We start from the raw sequence: 25,088 nt of genomic DNA on the forward strand, positions 1-25,088 counted from the left end.
ATCCTGGCACTTTTTGATATATATAAAAAGGATATCCAGTCTCTCCATTCCTGTTCAATATAATGATTGCAGTTTTAGTCAGAGCAATAATTTAAGAGAAAGTGATAAAGAGATGTCAAATAGGAGGTGTTTAAAATATCCTTATTTCTCACTTACATGAATCTACACATAAAATACCCTAAATAATCCACCAACAAAACTTAGAGTTAAAAAACAAAGTTTCAACAAAGTGGCAAGATACAAAATTAACACAAATACAAACACACACACAAATTAGTAGCTTTATTATATATATATATATATATATTTATATATATATATATATATATATATATATATATGAGAAATCAGGGATACATCCACGTCTATAATCTGTTCAAAAGTAATTTAAGTAAATATCTTGGAATAAAGGTAAAATTTTAGTAGACAGGCTGATCCAAGGCTTTCTCAGAGGCCCTGATTAAAGGCCAAAAGGATGCTAGTTCTGTGTTATGGTCCAGGGACAAACTTGACAAGATCTGGTCTGTGGCTAGGGTCAGGAGCTGAAAGGAATTGAGGGTTCTCTTCCCGGATACCTAACTTTTCTCCCTGAAGAGACTAAATCTTTTGGTCTCAAGGCCACTGAACGCTCAGTCTGTGCATACTTGACATATCCCGTGCTCCCTTTGTGTAGCATGGCTTATTTGCTTCCTACCGACTTTATCACATTGTGTGACAGTATTGTGCTGACTCGATTCCTTCACCCCCTCCCACTCACAAACTGTATAAAAAATGTGGTGCTTCTTCATAAAGTTGCTTGGTATGAGCCATCAGCTTGTGTAAGACCTTACGACCCTAAACTTCCCTATCTTCTTTATTTATTTCATCCAGAGTCATCTCACTTGGGAATTTGTCACTGAAGAATGATTTGCTAGTCCAGATCAAAGAGAAAATGAAAGGCTTGAAAAATGAAAACTTGAAAATAAAAACTGAAAAATTAAAACACTAAAGAAAGAAATTTAAGAAGACACTAAAGGGTACAAAAACTCCCATGATCGTAGACTGCTAGGATTAATATCACAAAAATGGTCATTTTACCAAAAATCAAACTTCAGACTCAATGCAATTCTATCAGAATTTGAACTTAATTCTTCACAAAAATTGCAAAAAAAAAAAAAAAACCCTTAAAATTCTTATGGAAGAACAAAAGACACAGGATAGTAAAAACAATCCTGAACAATAAAAACAATGCTAGAGTTGTCACCCTTTCTGATTTTAAACTATACTAGAGAGCCATAGTAATAATTATCTATATAATGTATAGTAATAATTATATTATTACTATATTACTTTATAATTATAAAATATATTTTATATTATATTTATATTAATGTGTTTTATAAACTATATTATATATAATTATATTGAATAATAATATGACATGATGTTATTATTTAATTATTACTACTATGTATAGAATAAATAGTTATATATATAAATTTATAGTCATTAAAACAGAAACATCGATTGTAAAATAGAATTAAGTAACCAAATATAACTCATGTTCCTATAGCCACATGATTTTGACAAAGAGGCCAAAAATGCAAAAATTGGAGAAATGACAGCCTCTTCACTAAATGGTACTGGACAACCTGAACAACTACAAATAGAAGGATGAATCTAGATGTTTATTACTTACCCTTTTCAAAGCTAATCTCCGAATGGATAAAGAGTTCAATATAAGTCCTGATACCCTGGATGTTGTTCTCCTCCTGCCTGGGGGCTGCCTCCAAGCAGGAGGTGCAGAAGACTTGTAGCATGCCTGGAATGGCTGGCAAGAACCTTACAGGGATCACACACCCCAGGAACAGCTGATGGCTGGTTCAACTTTAATTCCAGAGAACAAAGGCTATATATGCCTAGAGGAGTGGGGGGGGGCTCAAACAATGGGTGTACATAATTGGTTGGAACTGGGCACTTCAAGGATGCTTGATTTGCATTATACAGCAGGCTACTATCATAAGACTAGAATGCCAGTGCTTAATTAACATATAGGTGCGGAGAGGGGGGAGCTAACAGCAGCTGTGTCAGAGGCCATGGGTCACATGTGGTTAAGGGTGTTTGTTTCACTCTCCAGTGAAGTCAGGCAGAGGGCAGGGGACCCTGCTGAGGTGTGGGAGTTCTGCCTTTAGCACTGAGCTCATAATAGCTATCAAGTCCAGGCAAGAACTGCAACCTCAACCAGCATGGTACCTCCAACATCTGGAAAGCTAGAGAAAAAAGTAATACGTATGCTTCAGAATGGATGCTAAAACGGGACCATTATTCTGTTGCTCATAAGAAACAACTCAACATCAAAGAAAACATTGCCTCAGAGTAAAGGGCTGGAAAAAATTTTTTTCAAGAAGCAAGCTGGAGTAGCCATTCTATATCTAATAAAATACTTTCAAGCAAAAGTAATCAAAAGAGATGGAGAAGCACACGCTTCATACTTATCAAAATCCATCAAGATGACGTCTCACTTCTGAACATCTGTCCCTCAAATGTAAGGGCCCCCACATTTGTAAAAGAAACATTACTAAAACTTAAAACCCACATTGACTCTCACGCATTAACAGTCACCCAACTCTCACCAATGGACAGGTGATCAAGATAAAATCTAAACAGGGAAATAGTGAAAGTAACAGATGTTATGAATCAAATTAACCTAACAGCCATCTACAGGACATTTCACCCAACCACAACAGAATATACCTCCTTATCAGTACCTCATGAAACCTCCAAAAAATGACCAAATACTCGATCACAAAGCAAGTCTCAACAGATACAAGAAAATTGAAATAACCCCCTGTACCTTATCAGATCACCATAGATTAAAGCTGGATTTCAAAAATAATAGAAACAACTGCAAGCCTACAAAATCATTGAAATTGAACAACTCTATACTCAGTGACCAGAGTCAAGGAAGACACATAGAAAGAAATTAAGAACTTTGTAGAATTCAATACCAAAGCTAAGTCAAGATCACACACACAAAAAAAATCTAAATAGAACTATAATTCCCAAGAAAATAGAAGCAGTCATTAAAAGTCTCCATAAAAAGAGCCAGGGCCAGATGGTTTTAACACAGAATTTTACCAGATTTTCAAAGAAGAACTAATACCAATAATCCTAATACAACTAATACCAATAATACCAATCATTCCACAAAATAGAAACAGAAGGAACACTGTCAAGTTCATTTTATTAGGCCATAGTCATTCTGATATCTAAATCACACAAAGATCCAACAACAGAAAAAGAGAATTTCAGACCAATCTCCCTTATGAACTTTGATACAAAACTACTCAATAAAATACTCTAAAACTGAATTCAAGAACACATCAAAAACATCATCCACCATGACAAACTAGGCTTTATACCAGAGATGCAGGGATGGTTCAACACCTAAAAATTCATCAATGTAATATATCATATACACAAATTGAAAGAAAAAACACCACAAAGTCATCTCATTATATGCTGAAAAAAACCTTTGACAAAATCAAACATGTTTTTGTGATAAAAGTATTGGAGAGATGAGAAATACAAGGCACATACAAACATGATAAAGGCAATATAGAGCAAGCTGATAGCCAATCTCAAAGTAAGTGGAGAGAAACTTAACACAATTCCACTAAAATCAGGGACAAGACAAGGCTGTCCACTTTCTCTATATTTATTCAAACTAGTACTTGAAGTTTTGGCTAGAGCAATAAGACAACTGAAGGATATTAAGGGTCTACAAATTGGAAAAGAAAGAAGGCAAAGAATCATTATTCACAGATGATATGATAGTATACATAAGTGTTCCCTAAAATTCTACCATGGAACCCTTACAGCTTTTAAACACTTTCAGCAAACTAGCTGGCTACAAAATATAAAATATAAAAGAGTAGCTCTCCTACATACAAATGATAAAGGAGCTGAAAAATAAATTAGAAAAACAGTACGCTTTGCAATAGCCACAAATAGTATAAAATAGCCTGGTGTAACCCTAACCAAGCAAGAGAAGTACCTGTATGACAAGAACTTCAAGTCTCTGAAGAAAGGAGCTGAAGAAGACACCAGAAGAAAAGCTCTCTGATGCTCAGACATTGGTAGGTTTATCATAGTAAAAAGGGCCATCTTACCAAAAACAATCTGCAGATTTAATGCAAATCTCATCAAAATTCCAACAAAAGTTTTACAGATCTCGAAAGAACAATACTCAACTTTCTATGAAAAAACAAAAGACTCAGGCTAGCTAAAATAATTCCGTATAATAAAAAATCTTTTGGAGGTATCACCAAAAGCTGTACTATAGAGCGATAGTGACTAAAACTGTATGGTACTGGCATAAAAACAGACTAGTTGATCAATGGAATCAAATCAAAGAATCAGAAGCAATTACACTTATGGATAACTGATTTTTGACAAGGAAGGCAAAGCCATACGATAGAATAAAGAAAGCATCTTCAACAAATGTTGCCAGTCTAACTGGATATCTGCATATAAAAGAACACAAATAGATCCACATCTATCGCCCTGTACAAAACTCAAGCCCATGTGGATCAAAGACCTCAACATAAAGCCAGACACACTAAATCTAATAGAAGAGAAAGTGTGGAAGACAAAAGATTTGGAAAAGTTACAGATATAATTTTGCAGAATGATTAGGATTTATACTATTTTATCAATTATTTAAAAATAATAGTCATGATATAATTAGGAACATATAAATGCAAGCCAAAGGGGGGAGGAGAGAGAAATTTAAAAGTTGCGGCTTTGAGAAGTTTTCCTAACTTTCACATTTTTAAAAGCTTGTGTGCTTGAGAACCATAAAAACATTTAACATAAAAACCCACTACAATTACTATCATAGTTTAGCTGAAGTCCTTGATGTATGTGAGTGTGTGTATATGGTGTATATCTCTGTGTATATTTGCACATGTGTGTGGATAAGTCTGTAGAAAGATCATAAATCAATTGTTTTTTTCTGCAAAATTTAGAAACTTTGACTTTGTTGCTGGTAAGCTGGGAAAACACACCTCAGGTATTTGTCACTTTAATATAGCCCTGGGTTGGAACTCACACCACCTCTGTGTGTGGAATAATTACTGAACAGGACCCTTTACCTACTCTGAGAAGTTCATTTGGCATGACAGATTAGATGGCTACCCTTTTAGAGTGAGTTGTTTTCCCTCTGAAGTGTTTTCTCCGAAGTCTCCGAAAATTTTTAGGCCCCTGGTGAAGTTTTTTGATTTGGGAACCCACATCTGGAGGAGCTGGATGCAAAGCAGAGCAGTGTCTGTAGAAATGCAGCTTCCTTGTGCCCCCTTCCCTCCCCACTGTAGGGTTCTGCATACTCTTGGCAGCTTACCCTCAAAGACGTTTTCCAGTCTTCCTATTTGGTGTGCTATTTTATCATCACCCCATCTTCTTAGCCAGTCGGTCCCTACTGCCTGCAATTGCATCAATCAAGAACTGGAAGAAACTTGAAACCTAGTGCTTGTAGCCAATTTTGAGAAAATCTTTGAACTGTAGGGTTCTCACACCAAAGGAAACACTGTGCAATCTTGAACCCTCAGAGTGTCTCTCAAAGCAATGCTCTATTTAAAGAGGGCTGCACCTGCTCGGCAGGGCTGACCTCCACCACAAAGAGCACAGGCTTATGTGGAGCTTTGGGTAATTGTTAAGATTTTCAGGTCAACACAAGTGTTTCTGCTCAGAGGACAAGTGAGAAGACAAGAGCGGGATGTCACGGCCAGCATGTTTTTCCCGTTTCCCCTCCCGGCTTCCTTGCGTTTAGAGTTTTAACACTCTGTGCTGCCCACTGTGACAATCAAACCGAGGGCCTTGTTTTCAGCGCTGTGACCTCAGACGTGTTTAATTAGCTCTCTTCCTGCTGAGTTTTCTCATTCTCACTCAGCCTTATTCATTAGGCACACGAAAAGCAGCAGGTCAGAAAGGCCTGGCTGAAACATGCAGCTAACATTCTTCTCCTGGATTCCTTAAGGATCTCGGGTACCATTTGGTTGTCAGCTAACTTGGCCCACTGTATTATAGCACAGCATGTCACTTTCACATCTTGTATGTGTGAATTTATACACAGAACCATAAGGATGACCATGGGCTTTCCCACTGTGTACTTAATAGCTTTTAATTTAACACGCATAAATAAAACTCTTCACGATCCCATTCTTTCTTTTTCAGTGGGTCATTTTCTCTGATGAATAAGCAAAGCACGATGAAGAATAAGGTGTTTGAAGATGAGGAACTATGCAGAGGAGAGCAGTGCTGTCCTTAACAAGAAGTCAGAGCCGGATGTACAACTTCTGCAGAGGTTGTCCTGGCGTCGTGTATGACTGAGACCTTCGTCTCCACGGGCATCCTGACACAGGAGTTAGAGCAGAGTGAACGCAGGCAGCATCCTGGTCGTCACACTCCGAAGGCAAGTGCAGACTCACAACTTTACATACATAAGCACGTGTGTAGAGGTTCCCGCTTAGAAGTTGCAAAACCTTTGAGACAAAGAAAAATATATTGCATGTTTTCTGTGACTTAAACACTGCAACACGAGAGAGATTTGTAAAAGTTAGAAACGACTTCTCATGGTTTCCGTGGCTGTAATGAACATTTGGAGGCACTAACTTCTGTCTATATCTGAAATCAGGTATCTGATTTCCCCTGGCCAGGCTGTGAGCTGCACTGTGGTCAATGACCATAGTAAAGAATTCCTTCTATTCCTATAAGACTAACCAAAATGCCTTTGTCCTCTTTCTCCTTTTTCACGTTGCCCTACCTGACCCTTTAACCTATTCCCTTATTTTCAGAGTGAGACCTCACCAACTGTCAACAGCCTGGGTAAAAAGCAACAAATAGCTTCACAGTCTTTTTTTAAGTTATGAGAAATACAAATGCACAGATAGATAAGAGAGTTTTCCTGACTAGTTGATATTATTTATTGAGCACTTTTTGTGTAGAGAATGTGCATCATTTCATTATATCATTTGATCATCAAGACAGCTGTCGTATATTGCTTTTGGCATGCCCACAGCATAGAGGAAGACAGAGGAGCTTGAAAAGGCTAATTGGGGTCACAACAGCCACAGTGTAAATCAGCACCCAACCAACACCAAATACAATCACAGGACCCAAGTCTATGTCAGCTAATGCTGATGGAATTCAGTGCCATGCATCGTCAAGACAGAGCTTTGGAAGGAATCTTTGGAGATTAGATTTTACTCCGATCTTAGGTTAAAAACATAGACAGCACTATCCCTAATTGTCTGAGAAAGCACCAGATTGACTTCCAAAGTGGTTGTACCAGTTTACATTCCCACCAGCAGTGGAGGAGGGTTCCCCTTTCTCCACAACCTCTCCAGCATGTGTTATCACTTGAGGTTTTAGTCTTAGCCATTCTCCTGAGTGTAAGGTGAAATCTCAGGGGCGTTTTGATTTGCATCTCCCTGATGCCTAAGGATGTTGAGCATCTCTTTAAGTGTTTCTCTGCCATTCTATAGAGAATCCTTTATAGAGAGTTCTCTGTTTAGCTCCGTACCCCATTTTTTAATTGGGTTACTTGATTAATATTTTTTAACTTTAGATTCTTTATATGTGCTGGATATCAGCCCTCTGTCAGATATAGGGTTGGTGAAGATCCTTTCCCAGTCTGTAGGCTGTCGTTTTGTTCTGACAACAGTGTCTTTTGCTTTACAGAAGCTTTTCAGTTTCATGAAGTCCCATTTATTGATTGTTGCTCTTAGAGCCTGTGCTATTGGTGTTCTGATCAGGAAGTAGTCTCCTGTGCCTATGAGTTCTAGGCTCTTCCCCACTTTTTCTTCTAACCGATTTAGAGTATCTGGTTTTATGTTGAGGTCTTTGATCCACTTGGACTTTAGTTTCGTGCAGGGTGATAAATATGGATCTATTTTCATTCTTCTGAATGTAGACATCCAGTTGGACCAGCACCATTTGTTGAAGAATCTGTCTTTTTTTCCATTGAATGGTTTTGGCTTCTTTGTCAAAAATCAAGTATTCATAGGTGTGTGGGTTTATTTCTGGGTCTTCTCTTCGGTTCCATTGATCTTCGTTTCTGGCCCAGCAGTGTATCAAAGCAGATACTAAGATTCATAACCAAACCTGCAGCAGAGTGCAGGGAACCATATGAAAGAAGGGGTAGTTAGTATGAAGTGGAAAGGACAGGAGCTCCACAAGGACCAAATATATCTGGGCACAGGGGTCTTTTCTGAGACTGACAGAAAAGGAAATCAATGGCAGGCTCTTTGACCTCCCCACCCCCAAAGGGAGGAGCAGCCCTGCTAGGCCACAGAGGAGGACTTTGCAGCCAGTCCTGAAGATACCTGATAAAACAGGGTCAGATGAAAGGGGAGGAGGAGGTCCTCCCCAATCAGTGGACTTGGAAAGGGGCAGGGAAGAGATGAGGGAGGGAGGGAGGGTTTGGGAGGAAATGAGGCAGCGGGATATAGCTGGTATACAGAGTTAATAAAATGTAACTAATAATAAAAAATAATAAAATAAAAAAAATTCAACATAAAAAACTGAAAAAAAAAAACAGACAGCATGTTAAAACCACAGAAAACTTCTGTTACCTTTCATAAATGGAAACGCCTTTGTTAGTTATTTCTGGTCCCCTGGCATAAGAGTTTTATTTTCATTTCAATTTGAAAAGAACTAATTTTTCTTTAAGATTTATTTATTTATTTATTTTGAATGTGTGTGTGTGTGTGTGTGTGTGTGTGTGCGCGCGCTTGCATGCGTACATGTTCACAGAGGGCAGAGGCATCCCATCTCTCTGGCTTTGGAGTCACAGGGAGTTATAAGCAGCCTAGTGTGGATGCTGGGAACCAAGCTTGGATCTTCAGCAATAGCTGTATATGCTCCTAACCTGAGAAACAACTCTCCATACTCAAAAAAGGAAAGCTTAAGTTAACAACTATTCCTATACATAAGAAGGATTTACGTTTGTATATCAAAACGTGCAGAACTCTTTTTTAATTGCCAAACTTTATTTTACAGATTTATGAATTTTAAAACTTAAAGATTGGAAAATTTACAAAAAGAAGCAGAAAAAAGTTTTATTATTGATATTATAACTTAATAAACACCAAAGAATTATTTATTATCTCATTAGAAGTGTATTTTACCATATTAGAGATTCTAGTTTACTGCAGTCACTGCTGTGAGAGCTATAGAAACACATAACAAATTGATTTTCATTGAGATATGTTATTCTGAGTAGAGGACTTTTCAAAGAAAACTTTCCTATATCTAATAAAAAAAGTTTTTTTTTCTTTTTCTTTTTAAAACTAGCGCTTGATGCTCTGTTACCAATAGTGATGGCTTTTTTCTTCGAGTGGCACTCTTTTCTTTCTGCTTAATTTTTTTTTAAATGATGGAGGTAGATAAATGTCAAACAAAAATGACAAAAATTAAAAATTTAGAAGACATTAAAAAACTAGGTCTGAAGTTTGTAAAAAATTATGGGTAGTGTTTTAAGAATTTTTCTAGGGTAGACATTTTTTGTAGTAGTGAGAAGAACACCAAAACCACACCATGGCAAATCTGTGTTCTCTGCCTCTTCAACTGCAGCTAAAGAGGCCAAAATCCAGGCACTAACCCCAGCCTGAAGGATCCCATCTTCCTGGAAGTCAGAAGCCCCATCTTAAAAAATCTTGCAGTGTTCAGATTTAATTCAGTGATTCTCAATAAGTCATTAGCTTCATCGGTATCTTATCTGAGAGTGAGAGATCTCTTGTTCTTTTGCATAAGCATGGTGATGCACAGAAATGGTTTGTTTTTTTTTTGTTGTTTTTTTTTTTTTCGGTTGTAGTTAAGACAAAACAATATTTATCTTTTAAGAAATAATAGAAAAATCTACTATACAGAATGGTACTGAGGACATGTAATTCATCTGGCTGCGAAGCATACCAGAAAATTCCTCAGAGGACTGTTTTCTTTCTGACCTGAATACATTTTTCTTCTAGATAGAAGTGTCTTCTCTAAAAATAACCTGTATGAGCCTTTTACCCTGGAAGTAGATTTATGTTCTTGTTCTAAATATTCAGGATATGGAGACAGGATGATCTCAAATCCAAATTTTACAAATCTTTCTGGTGAGAAATTCATTCTTTAACATGGAAATCATAGAATTTCATTTTCTATGAGATTGTGCTATTCACATAAAAGATAACTATTTTCCCAGAAGCGTTCATTCTTTCCCTGCTTCTTTATGTATAAACATACTGTTTATACAAAAGTTAGGGGCTTCCAATTCAGAGAAAAAGAAAAGGCAGCCCACAAATGGCTTTTGGCTCCCTGCAATTCTATAACAGGCAGTGGAGGAGAAAAGCCATTCTGACAGTGGCTTTGTCAAATACCTTTTGGAGAGTAGTTTAGGGTACAACAAAGTCCCTACCAAAGTTCTGCGATGAGACAGCACAAACTCACACAACCTAAGAGCTGTGTATCCAACTCATTGTCTATAAATTTGTTATCACTTGAGAGGGAGAGGAGCATAGCATAATGATGAAGGCTGGATGAGCTCCTTCAGATAGATTTGATAAGGATTTGATAAAATTACTTTTGAACATAAGGAAAAACATTTATACATGCAATTTGACAAAAATGTACCTTTTCTCCCTGGCTTCTCTATTTCCACAAGCCTCAGATAAACCAGTCAGAGTGACAGTAAGCAAATAAAGCATGGTGTGTCCATGGAAGATGAAAATTATGTGATTGTTTTGGTAATGATGAAGCAGATTGTAATCTGTGCATTGCCCTAGTGTCTGTGTTGTCTTCTGCTTGTCCCCAAAGAACAGAAGTCTTCATCCCTAATAGTGACAAGGCTGCCATTTTTGTATCAGTACTTTGCGGAAAGCCTGTTGACGTGTAGAATTTTTAATAGGCTGAAAATTTTTCCCATTGAGCACAAGCAAACTATTAACTTGATTTACATTGCCAATTAATTTACCTTGTCTAATTAAATTTAAACTGGAAGTCACTGAGTTCTTTCAAAAAGACAAAAGGTATGCTAATGGGAAGGAATACAGGCATGGGCCAGTCTTTCCCTGGGTGATTATAAGGAGGGAGCATGAAGATTAGCATCATAGTTCCAGAAAAGCTGAGCCTCAGACCCTGCCTCCACATTACCTATCGTGATTTTGGTGTAATGATGCCCTTTGTGTTAAGTCTAGAACAGGTATGGACTATACGCAGTGCAGTTTACCTTTATCAAACTACCAACCTAAACACCAGGGGAGCAAGTGAAGTACACATAATATCAACTTCTGTAACTGTGCAATTGTGAGGGAAAAACAGTAGGCAAATGTCTTTCTGTTGTCAATACACTTCTCTGGCAGTACGGTCCAAGATGAAGGAATAATCAATGATACTGTCAAACATCATCACCACGTGGCAAGAAAGATGGATCATCACCTACAAAAAAAAAAAAAAAAAAATCAAAGCATAGTGGCAAGAGTCCTGTGTGTGTGTGAGAGAGAGAGAGAGAGAGGAGAGAGAGAGAGAGAGAGAGAGAGAGAGAGAGAGAGAGAAAGAGAGAGACAGAGGAGATGGGCAGACTCCAGGAACTCATTGTTTAGCCAATCTAGCCAATCAGTGTGCTCTAGGTTTAAAGAGGAGAGGGAAAGGGAAGGTGCCCAATGCTGACCTCTGACCAACACATGGGAGCTCTCACACATGTAACAAACACACACGTACACATACATATACATGCACACGTACAATCTACTCATGCACTCAGAGGGAAAATATTGGATTTCTTTCTATATATAATATATAATGTATAATATATAACATATACTCTATATCAATATTATATATTTAATATTATGCTTTATAATAATATACCATTAATAATATAATTTATACTAATTATATAACATTAATTATTTAACTGATATAAATATATTATATATTTATATATTATATGATATAATATTATTATATGATATATATTTATCATATATATTATATGATAAATATGTATTTATGTTATATACATTTTCAATATCTCTCTATATTTACATATATAAATGTATAAATATATATTTGGTTTTTGGCCTGTTACAGCTTGAACCCACCTCCCTCAATCGTCCTTCCATCATCCTTCCTCCCAGTCCCACCCTCAAGTTCCCTTCCCCCCATTTCCTCCTCCTCTTCTTCTCAGAAAATGGGAGGGCCCCCATGGGCACCAACCCACCCAAGTACCTCAAGTCTCAGGAGGACTACGTGTTTCTTCTCCCACTGAGGCCTGACAAAGAAGCTCAACTAGAAGAAAGGGATCCAAAGGCAGGAACAGAGTCAGAGCCCCTACTCCATTGTTAAAAACATCCTCATCAATGAATTACTGTTTGTAACTTTAGCATTGGCTTGGCTATATATAAGTGCTCCTTTTGGATTAATTAAGCATTCATTGTCTATTTTCATTTTATTATTTTTTGTGTTTACTTAATGTTTTTAATTAATAATGACCTAATATAAATTAATTTCATATTATAGCCTATAAAATATAAGACCACTGAGATATTTTCTGTGACATATATGTGTGTGTGTGTGTCATATATATAATAGCCATGTAAGCTTAAATTTTTCATCAAACCTACTTTATTTAGGGTTCTTAAATACCTTTCCCTCCCTTCCAACCCCAACCTTAGGTAGGAGATTAGTAGGGAAAAGGGCTGTAGACCTCTTTTTCTACTTCCTGCTGATTAGGGTCAATGGGTGATTAGGGGATTACCAGACTCAGTTCTCAGGATACCAGCAGTCCAGTCCAAAGGCCAAAACCAAGCAGCAACAAGAAGTCAGTGAAAGCTGTGAGACTTTGTTGGATTGCCCCAGGAAGTTCTCTAGAACATTTTTCTCTGCAAAGTCAAATGCTGAGGCAGTAAGGTCAGCACAGCAATGTTGATCCGAAAGGCAATGTCTCACTGTGTGTGGACCTCTATAGATCTCCTCTCCTCAGAGTCCACCCACAGATGTTCTCAGCTGGCCAAAGTCATGCCCCTTGCACCTGAGAGCTCACAGCAAAACATCACGTGCCCTCTCCCAAGCCAACCTCCAGTAAAACGTCACGTGCCCAGCTTGCAGCAAAACATCACATGACAAAACTGAGTCTTCAAGGAAACCAGAAACTTCCACTTCACATTGCCATTATTTTTTTTAAAACTTGTACTTTTAATACTAAAATTTTAAACCTACTCTAGAGCCAGGCACAGTGGTGAACACTCACAGGGCCAGCATTTAGGCAGAAGGATCCTAAGTTCAAGGCCAGCCTGAGCTACTAGCAAAACCTGTATTAAAAAGAAAAACAAAACATTGCACTTAGCGCTCCATCACTTTAGGTATATCACAGTTTCGATCTGTATCGTTTTCATAGACACTGAGGGTACTATCTGTGCACATGGAATTCTACAGTTCTTACAACATTTTGAGATGGTGCTGTTTGGATTAGAGGTGTGCAGTACTTTTCCATTTCTGCACACCCACTTGAAACATGTTACCCCTCCTCCTGCTTCAAAGGTTTTCCTTTGATCATTGATTATGGTGCGACTTGGTACACTTTATTTTTTGTTTACTCTGTTTTGTATTGTCTATTTCTTATGATCTGATATTTTTAACCAAATGTGGAAAACTTTAAGCCAATGTTTTTTTCAATGTTTTTTCTGCCTGCTTCCATTTCTGAAATTCTAATTTTATCCATGTTAGATGGTATGCTATTATCTGTATATCTAAACAGTGAAACTGAAGTTGTTTTGTTTTTCCTTTTGAGCATTTTTCTTCCCTGTTTTTCAGTTCAGAATGTCTCAATATCTTGTCCATAAATGTATTGAATTATATATGTATTTGATTTTTATATACACTTTCAGTTTTCTTATTACTCTATTCATATTTTCATTTAAGTCCTTGGATATATGTATAACAACAATTTTAAACTCACTCATCTTTGTAGTTCCTGTTGTTTGGTTTTTTTTTTTTTTTTCCTACTGAGAGATAATTCTGTATCTTGACAGGTACAAGATATTTGATTATTTTATGGGCTATTAAGTATTAAATTATTAGATATCAAAATTATGTTTTATTTTTCTTTGTAAAATGTTGAATGTTTTCTAAGAAAATATTCAATATTTATGTCAAATGTCTTGATATTGTAAAAACTGGTTTAAGTTTTGTTCTTGCTAGATTTTAATCTAGCTCTTCCTAGTTCTTACTTTTAGAATATGAGCTTCCTGTGGCCCCTTTGAGTTGTTCTTTCTATTCAACATTCCTCTCACTGACTGAGGAATTCCGAAGTTTTCCCAGACTGGTGAAGCCTGTGGTGACTCTTCCCAACTTAAGCTTCACCTTTCTGCAGTATTTCTTTCCACTGTGGCTGGCAAAGACTTTTCTTCCTGATACAATTCCAATCGGGATACTTTAATCCTTGAGGACCTTGGACTGTGTCTTGGGCCCATTTTAGCAAGAACACAGCTGGGTTGATTTAGCAAAATACTTCACCCCTAATATATAACTAAATTCCTCATCCTGTGCCCTGACTGTATCACTATCTTGGCTTACCTTGAGCCAGGCTCCTGTTGGATTGTCAAGTTGACTACAGCAGGGGGAAGATTTAATAATAGTTACTCCATCATGGCCAGAAGCAGAACCTCGAGACTCACTCTTCACATTTTCTTTATCCCTTCACTAGGAAACATGTTTCACAACAATAGAGACTAATACATCCAGCTTCTAAAATAAATGTCCGATGTACAGCAGATCCTCCAAAATTTTGTATTGGATAAATGGTAACAAAGCCTCCAATCATGAGATAGGTGGACACTCCTGAAATACATTTCAGTGATCAGGGCTTTGAGCAAATAAGGCCTTAGGTTTTGCACACTGCAGCGAACAAGTCTAGAGTAGTGTAGTTGCCCTGCTTGTTCAAATGTGCAGCATTTCCTCTAAAGATATGGCCTCAGTTTTTCTCTCTATCCTTAGGATTTCCTGTGCTTGGGGTTTCACAGCTGTAAGACATGAATGACTGCTTTGCATCTACAGAGATTTTGCTGTGCCATTCGAGAGCATGCTGCCCTCTGTTTTGAAATGCAAATGGATGGTCTAAACTTAAAAGAAACATTAAGCATAGATTTTTTTTTTTTTTTTTTTTTTTTTTTTTGGTAAGTGGCTATGAATCATAGGCTTTTTAGATTGCAAGTCTGTAAGCTCCAGGGACTATCAGATAAAAAAGAATTGAATATTTATGTTTGGAACAGAACAAAGAACGTCACCTACAGGTTATAAATAATACACAAGCCTTAAAAAGACAAGTACTGATGACGTCATCATTCACACAGGCGCGCGCGCGCGTGCGCGCACACACACACGCACACTGACTCACACATGCTCACACACACACACACACACACACACAGAGACTCACATAACTTATTCACATACATACATCCACACATACTATCTCTCTCTCACAGACTCATACACATATACTCACACACAGAACTAGAGCAAAAGGGATTATTTCTAAATTAATCTAATGAAAACATGCCTTCGGTCTTGTACTTTCCATTTTTTCACATCACTGTTTTGGCAAGCAGAGTCTGAAGTTTTCCAGTTAGCTTCACCATTGTGAAACTTCATCAGTAAAACTTAAATTCATTGAGTAGGACTATCCTCTAGGCACAGAGTTCAAAACTTGAAAGGGACTCAGTGTCTTTATCTTGAGGACTCTGGGATTAGAGAGAGGCTCCCAGGATGTTCAGACATCCTGCTCAAGTGGTCAGAATTTCAATGCCTTGCAACTCTCTGAGATAGTCAGACCCTGAAAGCTTGTCTCCTCTAAAATTCTCCATTCAGATTAAGAAATGGAGCTCTGACATAACTATCCTTTGGGCTGCATAGCTCCCTCTCTGATATAAGATACTTCAATCGATTACAACAGGAGATGGATTCCAGGGCAGAAAGCAACAGGAAAGTAAGTTCTTGTAATAAATTCAACTTAAAGATTCTTTGTTTGTGTGCCATGCTTACTTGACACTTAGGGCTAGCTTAGGCTGTTTCCTAAAACGTCACTGTGGAACTGCTTCTGGAAGGGAAGCCCTCCAAGTCAGTATTTACCAGAAAACTGTTGTGCACTGCATCTATGGGTTCATGGGAAGAGGAGAGAAAGTTTTCTTGACTTGTAAATGGATTTGCTTAAAAGTTAAACCTAACAGCTGTTATATTAATTGGCAGCCTATTTGTTTTGCTTGTGTGGTACTAGGTACTCAGTATTACATTTTAGAGTTCAAACACTGGCAATGGCCCACAATCTTATAGATATTCAATTTTACCAGCTTTGAATTTTCTTTCAAACTGTAACAAAGACTTTTTCTACAAAGGTATTCAGCTGGCCAACAGAATTGCCACTCTAAAAATCTCTGTCTTAGAAATTCTTAATTGCAGAAATATCTAAGTTGGTAAGAATTATTACAAAAGTGTACATCCTTAGTGGATAATTAAAATGTTTGGCAGACATGTCTTTTATTTCTATTTTGAAAGGACTTGCTTTAGGCTATAGAATAAATGTTTCAAAATAGTTAAAATATATTTATTTTCAAAAACATTATTGTTAGGTTTCAAACACGGGACAAAAGGTTAGCGTGCCTATTTAATATATCAAACTGGACTTGGATACCACGTTCTCCCTGCATCTGTCAGTCTCTACCTGTACAAGGTTCTACTGGCATACCCTGTTCCAGAATTTAAACTTTTCTAGCTTAGGGGATGGACTCTCCTTCTTCCAGAGGCTCTTTCTTATACAACCCAGCCATTTTCGTTACTGTTCTCTTTGGGAACTCCTGGCTGATATACCTGGTTTCCCTCTCCCCCTTCTTAATTCTCCTCTTCCCTTCTCTTCATATGGCTCAAGGTCATGTCTCCTTACTCTGGACTCTCCCAGATGTTTCTGCATCTGACTACACTTTAACATTTAACTACAATAAACTAGCTTCTACACCATACCTAGTTGCAGTCATGTCCCTTTTCCTTCCTCCCTTCCTTCCTCCCCTCCTTTTTCCCTCCCTTTCTTCCTCCCTCCCTTTCTTCCTCCCTCCCTTCCTTCCTTCCTTCCTTCCTTCCTTCCTTCCTTCCTTCCTTTCTTCCTTCCTTCCTCTCTATCTTTACCTTTCTCCTTCCTTCCTTCCTTCCTTTCCTTCCTTCCTTCCTTCCTTCCTTCCTTCCTTCCTTCCTTCCTTCTCTCTCTCTCTCTCTCTCTCTCTCTCTCTCTCTCTCTTTCTTCCTCTCTCTCCTTCTTCTTATACTCCTGTTGCTGAAAACAGGGAATGGTATAAATAAGTTCTCTCCCAAGGAACTCAGCCACAGCAAATTATGCTGCTGATCTGACTCTCTGAAGGTATGTACACACCATTTGTTTGTTTCTGCTGGCTTCTGCTATGCACAAAATTTGATTCCAAATTACAGAGTGCAATTCTTCAGCTATTGCTTCTCTTTGCCTTGTTTCTTATCATTAGTCTCACATCTCTCTGTGCAATCCACATGGATATCTGCCTTTTTTCTTGCTCTTTCCCCTCTCCTTCTCTACTGGTTAACTGTCACCCAAGCTGCATGATGTGTTTGCTGTTAGTAAAGCCATTCTGGTGTGCCAGAAAAGTCCTCTTGTCCCCAGTGTACTCCAATCACAACGACAAGGGAAACATTTTGTGGGCATCCCTGGCAAAGGGTCAATAGGGCTTATGACCTGGGGCAGCTTCCACTGACATGACCACTATGGATTAAAGTTGGATTTCAAGAACAACAGAAAGACTACAAACTGAAGAAACTGAAGAACCTCCTACTCAGTCAAGGAAGAAATAAAGAAATTAAAGACTTTCTAGAATTCAATGACTATGAATGTACAACATACCCAAACATATGGCATACAAATGAAGGCAGTGCTAAGAGGAAAGTTCATAGCACTAAGTGCTTTTATAAAGAAATTAGTAAGATCTCATAATAGCCACATAACAGCACACCTGAAAACTTTAGAACAAAATAAGAGCAAACACACCCAAAAGGAGTAGACAGCTGGAAATAATCAAACTCAGGACTGACTTCAATAAATTAGAACAAAGAGAAAAATAAAAAGAATCAACAAAAACCAAGAGCTATGTTGAGAAAAAGAACAGACAACACTTTCTCCAACAAGATGAAAAACACTTATCCAAACTAACTAAAAGGCAGAGAGAGACAGTTTCCAAATTAACAAAATCAGAACTGAAAAGGGAAGGAATAACAGACACTGAAGAAATCCAAAGACTCATTAGATCTTATTTCAAAAACCTGTGCCAATATCCACAAAATTGGAAAATCTAAAAGAAACACATCATTTTCTTGATAGATACCACTTATCAAGGTTAAATCATTATCAGATGAACAATTTAAATAGTCCTGTAATGACTAAGAAAATAGCTGGCATTAAAAGTCTCCCAACTAAAATAAGACCAGAGTCAGATGGTTTTACTGAAGAATTATAACACACTTTCAAAGAAGAGCTAATACCAATACTGCTCAAATTGTTCCGCAAAATACAAACATAAGTAACACTGCCAAATTTACATGCTGAGGCCACAGTCATCCTGATACCTGAACCACAAAAAGGCTCAAAAAAGAAAGAGAATTTCAGACCAAACTCCCTTATGAGTATTGATGAAAAATTATTCAATAAAATACTCCCAAATAAATTCCAAGAGCATATAAAAAACATCATCCACCATGATCAAGTAGGCTTTATACCAGAGATGCAGATGGCTCAATATATGAAAATCTACCATATAATCAAACTGAAAGAAAAAAAAAACCCACATGATCATCTCATTAGATGCTGAAAGGCCTTTAACAAAATCTAACACCTCTTTATGATAAAAGTCTTGGAGAGATCAGGGATACAATGCACATACCTAAAAACATTACTGGTAAAATATAGCACACTTATAACCAACATAAAATTAAATGAATAGAAACTCAAAGCAATTACATTAAAATCAGGCACAGGAAAATGCTGTCCACTGTCTTATTTCCTATTTAATATAGACTTGAAATTTTAGCTAGAACAATGAGACAACTGAAGGAGATAAAGGGGATATAAATTGAAAAGGAAGAAGACAAAGCATCACTTTTTGCAGATGATATGATAGTATACATAAGTGACCTCAAAAATTCTACAGGGGAAATTTTAAAGCCAGTAACCACCTTTAGCAAAATGGTTGGATGCAATTTTTTTTTAAAAAAATCAGTGGATCTCCAATATAAAAATGATAAATGGGATGAATAATAATTTAGAGAAGCATTACCCACAAATAATATAAAATATTTTGGTATAACTTAACCAAGCAAGTGAAAGACCTGTATGACCAGGACTTCCAAGTCTTTAAAGAAAGAAACTGAAGAAGATATCAGAGGATGGAAAGCTCTTACATGCTCATGGATTGTTAAGTTTAACATAGTAAAAATGGCCATCTTACCCAAAGCAATCTATAAATTCAATGCAATTCTCATAAAAAAAAAACTGTAAAAAGAACACAGTTTACAGGCCTTAAAAGAACAATATTCAACTTCATATGGAAAGACAAAAAGAAAAAAAAAAGAAAAAAAAAAGAAAAGAAAACAAACAAACAAAACCAAAAACAGGATAACAAACCCAATTCTGTACAACAAAAGAACTTCTGGAGGTGTCACTATCACTGATTTCAAGCTGTACAACAGAGTGAAAAAAAAATTGCATGGTATTGTCATAAAAACACACAGGTTTGTCAACAGAATTGAATTAGAGAACCAGAAGTAAACCCACAAACCTATGGATGCTTGAATTTTGACAAAGAGCCAAAACTATACAGTGGAGATAAGAAAGCATCTTCAATAAATGCTGCTGGTCTAACTGCATGCCTGCACATAAAATAATATAAACAGATCCATATCTATCACTCCTCACAAAACTCAGAGTCCAAGTGGACCAAAGACATCAACATAAAACCATATACACTAAATCTGATAGCAGAGAAAGTGGGGAATAACCTTGAACACATTGACAGGAGACAACTTCCTAAACAGAACCCCAATAACACAGATACTAAGATCAGCAATTAATAAATAGAACCACATGAAACTGAAAAACATCTGTACAGCAAAGGACACCTTCAAAATGACAAAATGGAAGCCTACAGAATGATAAAAGATCTTTACCAACCATACATTCAACAGAGGACTGATACCCAAAATATATAAAGAACTCAAGAAACTGGACATCAACAAACCAAATAATCCAGTCTAAAAATGGGATATAGATATAAAGAGAAAATTCTCAACAGAGGAATCTCTACTGGCTGAGAACCACTCAAAGAAATGTTCAACATCCTTAGCCATCAGGAAAATGCAAATCAAAATGGCTCTGAGATTTCATCTTACACTTGTCAGAATGGCCAAGATCAAATTTCAAGCACTAGCAGATGCTAGTAAGGATGTGGCAGAAAAAGAATACTCCTCCATTGCTGGTGGTACTGCAAAATTGTACAGTCACTCTGGAAATCAATCTGGCACTTTCTCAGAAAACTGGGAATAGTTCTACCTCATATTCCTGGGCATATACCCAAAAGATCCTTCATCATACCACAAGGACATTTGTTCAGCTATGTTCATAGAAGCTTTATTCATAATAGGCCCAAACTGGAAACAATCAAGATGTCCCTCAACTGAAAAAATGAACAAAGAAAATGTGGTACATTTATACAATGGAACACTACTCTGCTATTAAAAACAAGAAAATCATGAAATTTACAGGCAAATGGATGGAACTACAAAAGATCATACCGAGCAAGGTAACCCAGACATAGAAAGACACAAAGCATAGGATAATAATGCTACAATTGTAAGTAGCTAAGCAACTAAGTAACTAAGAGGGCCCAAGGTGCATGTGGGGGTTGGGGGCTTTTGCATCTCACTGAGAAGGGGAAATAGAACAGTCAGCCTGGGTGGATAGAGGATGGAAACTGGGTGGGGGAAGGGTGGAGGGCAGAGCAGGAGGGAATCAAGTCTCGGGGAAGATGGAGGAAGAGAATCCAGGGAAACAGAACTTGAATCAGTGGCATGTCTGGGATGAGCTAAAAACCTAGAATGATGGAAACTCCCAGGAATATATGAGGGGGACCCTAGTTAAGACTCCTAACAATGGAGATTATGGAGCCTGAAAACACTATTTCCTGTAACCAAGAAAAGACTTCCAGTGGAGAGAAGTCCACTGAAACCCAGTCACAAAACCACAGAGCCACAATTTCTCCTGCCAACAAGATATGCAGGGGTAAAGATGGAGCAAAAATTGAGCTCTTGTGCACTGTGTGTTCAGATACTGAGCTCTGTACCTATACATGGCACTTTCATTTCTATGAAGAATCAATGCTGTGCAAAGAATGCTTCCCAATTATCTCTGATTGGTTAATAAAGAAGCTAATCAGCCAATAGGAGAAGATGCGCCTAGTCCTACTACTGCTTGATATGCCAAGAAGTGTTGATATCCATAGGAGGCCTTACTTTTTCTAAGCTTCTTCTGAGGAGAAAGGGGAGATGGGAGGATGTTGGGGAGGTGAGGTGAGAAGGAGGGACTGGGAGGAGAGGAGGAAGGATAAGTTGTGATGGGATAAAAATTAGTTAATTAATTAATAAAATACTTTATTCTAACCTAGATTATAATTTATAACAAATTTAAGATCAACTATATGCAGCAATTGTTGACTATTTATGTGGAATCCTACCACTTAGTCAACTCTTCTGTGTACTAGGCTCTGCTCCTAGTGTTCTATTCTTTTGAGCATATTTTGGTGTCTACTCCTTTGGGATAATTACTTTCATAATTTATTGTTCTTTCCTTTTCTGTCACACAGTGAATAGCTCTGATATCACTAAAATGAACACACTGGTAAAGTTTTGTTGCTGCTACACCATTACAATACACTATCATGTATAATGTGCTAGTTTAGCCTTGAGCATCTTGAGTTCATTTCTTTGTAAATGCATTAGAAGTCTTCTTTGCAGGTCTTTTACAAGGTCTCTTTTTTCTGAAACTTGGAAGAGGGACTTCTTGGAAATATTATGACTCCTGTTGGTGCAGTTGACCTCAAGTCCACACTTGTGTCCCTTCTTCTTTCTAGCTTTTCCTTCCTCTTATTAAGGACCTCTGTTGGATTGAGCAGCTTTGCTTGTGGTCTGTTCCAGACCTTCCATCTCTGAAGTGTCTGAGTGGCTGAGCAGCTTGACCTTCCCAGTTCACATTGAGATAGCTTTTAATTTCAGGCAAAGGCATGTCAGGGAGCACCCCAGTGAATCATCCGAGTAGACCCATAGTCTGTCCCCTCCTTGCCTACTGGCTCACAGGAATGCAGTATAAGGTACTAGGTAGTAGTTTTCTTGAAAGCACATTAGTCTGTGTATCGTAAAACTAGGACATTGAAAGCCAGAGATCTCCCATTACAGGGACAAGAAATATAAGATTTTCAACTGTGTCACTAGAAATGATTATATTGTAACCATTGTTTCTTCTAATCCTTGGTACCTAAACCGAGTCATCCATGTAATAGAGACACAGCCCTACTGATGATTGTTTACTGGCCTAGGCTGTGCTTTTTATCCTGCAGGACTGCTGTTCATCTTCATACACTGTTGTGTCTGAGTTGGTCCTTGAATTTTTACTTTCCATTCCATCACTCTATCAAGATAGTAGATCCTCGGGATTTAGCACCCAATAGGATTAGTAGATCATATGGCCCATTGTTAGATAATTTTTTTTATGAAACTGATTTCTTTGCCCAACAAAGTATTATGTGGCTGCCCCATCCAACTCTCTGTAAACATTTGGAGAGAAGATCCAAGTGAGATTCTGAAGCAAAACACTATCTAGATAAGTATCATTTCATGTAAAGAATGGCTTTTGCACTTTCTAGAGTTAATATGCTTCTTTGTAGTTTACTTCCTGCTAGCTATCGTTTTTTATTTTTTGTTTTTTTTTTTTTTTTTTCTCATTGGCAGAAGAAACCATGTTGGGTCTTTTGCATTCTGTCCTTATGATGGACTCTTGTTTAGCTTATTTGACTTCTCTACTAGTGTCAGGCCAATCATATAACGAACATTTTGACTATGTGGATTACTAGTAGGTAGAAATTGTGTTTCCACCAGAATCTAGTCCCACATCTGTAGTTGTATCTTGAGTTGGCAAGCTGCAGATGAATTTGTTGTAGCTTTGCCCTAGAACTAGAGGAGTGCTGTATTATGATTTTCCTATAGAGAATTGCCATAAAACCCCAAAACATAATTTTCCCCTATTACATGCACCTCTGGCATGTGGCATTTACAAGGTCATGGAACCTAAGCAGAAACGCTTCCTATAGAACAGCTTAGACATGTTATAAGGCTTTCCAAACCGAGTGCTACAAAAAGCTGATAGCATCTCACTGCACTTGGCACAGTCTCAAGAACTGTTCTCTGATGTTGTGTATTAACAGAAATGAAAAAGCCTGTGGAGAGTTGAGTTGCATCCTCTGAAGTTGGAGGTATGAGATGCAATGTCTTTTATTTGTCTGCATTTTCCAGAGGAAGTTCTGCCAAACATGGGCCAAAAAAATCTCCAAAGTCCTCTCAAGGCTAGTCCTAAGTTGTTGCAGGTTTTATTCTCAATGTGTGTTAACAAGACCTTTAACATATTTGTTGTTTTCCATTTGTAAATTCAGTGACATAATGAACACATATTGCAATCTTCAGTCCTTTGAGATAGCAAGCAATGACGACAACAAAAATCTTTGGTTAATATTCAAGCAGAGGTGAGATAGTTAAATAAAGTCCTTGGTCATGAATTTGATCTCAGATATACTGTGCTTATTTATTCATTTTGCCAGGTCTTGGAAATAGTAACTATAGTCATTGCATTATATTTCAAATCTTGCAATATTTTTTTTAAAAAAGGAAATACATCAAAAAATGAACTTAATGACGAATGAGAATGGAAATGATCAGAGATATATAGATGGAGTGTGTATCCACAGATGAGAATGGAGGACCATTTATGATAGAAAGAATTCAGTCTGACAGCAGAATGCATGGGAGAAATTTTTGGTGATGACATCATTACAGTACAGAGTGCTAGTAAAATGCACCAATAACTAGGGAAGAGATGAAAGGCTCCTCAGGATAAAGAAAGAATTAGAGCATAAATATAGCTGCTTTATTCATGTCTAAAAGGAGAGGATGAGAAACAGGTTTCATGGCCAATGCAATGATTTCAAAATTCCCCAGAGTTGAGAGTAATGTCATTACTTAGCAAGATAAGGCAGTAAGGGTGAAAGGTTTCTGAAATACTGAACTCAGCCAAGAGGCTAGCATTGTTCCCAAAGCTACAACTTTCAGAAGCTTAACGTAGTAATTATGGAGAAAAGTAATTATAGAGGTCCAAGACTGAGGGAAATCCGAGAAGATGGAATGGAAAGATGAGGTATATGGACACTGAGAGGGAAGCATCATCATGCTGTGTGGGAAAAAGGCTGGAAAGAAGACCATGAAGATGTGATGTGTTACAAGGAAAGAGAAAAGAACATAAGATAGAGGGAGTCAGTGGTAGAAAAGCTCATTCAATAAAGAGAAATCTGGGACAGCCCTGGCTTCCTGTCAAGTTGATTGGATGAGACCAGCAAGCCCCTTGGTGGTTGGTAGGTATAGTGAGGGCTGAGACTTGACATTTCCACAAGTCTGGACAGACATTTTTTGCCATGTACAAGGAAAGCCAGGGATGACAGACTATAGGTTGTTTCAGTGACTAGTGTGTTATTTTGTGAAAGAGAGGAGATGGAACAATGTTGGGGGAGGGGTTAAGATTAACCAGAAAGGGATGATGTGAGAAGCAACACTATCAGAGTCAGACACAGAAAGTGACTTTGACATGTCTAAAGGGAATTGAATGATTTATTTTTAAAGTGCCCAGGCATATTACTGTAAAAGGGACACATTCAGCACTGCTCCCACAAAACAGAAAGTGTTGCTTGAGG

This window comes from Psammomys obesus, unplaced genomic scaffold (genome assembly GCF_907164565.1).
Source record: "Psammomys obesus unplaced genomic scaffold, mPsaObe1.curated_primary_1811, whole genome shotgun sequence".
Taxonomy (NCBI): Eukaryota; Metazoa; Chordata; class Mammalia; order Rodentia; family Muridae; genus Psammomys; species Psammomys obesus.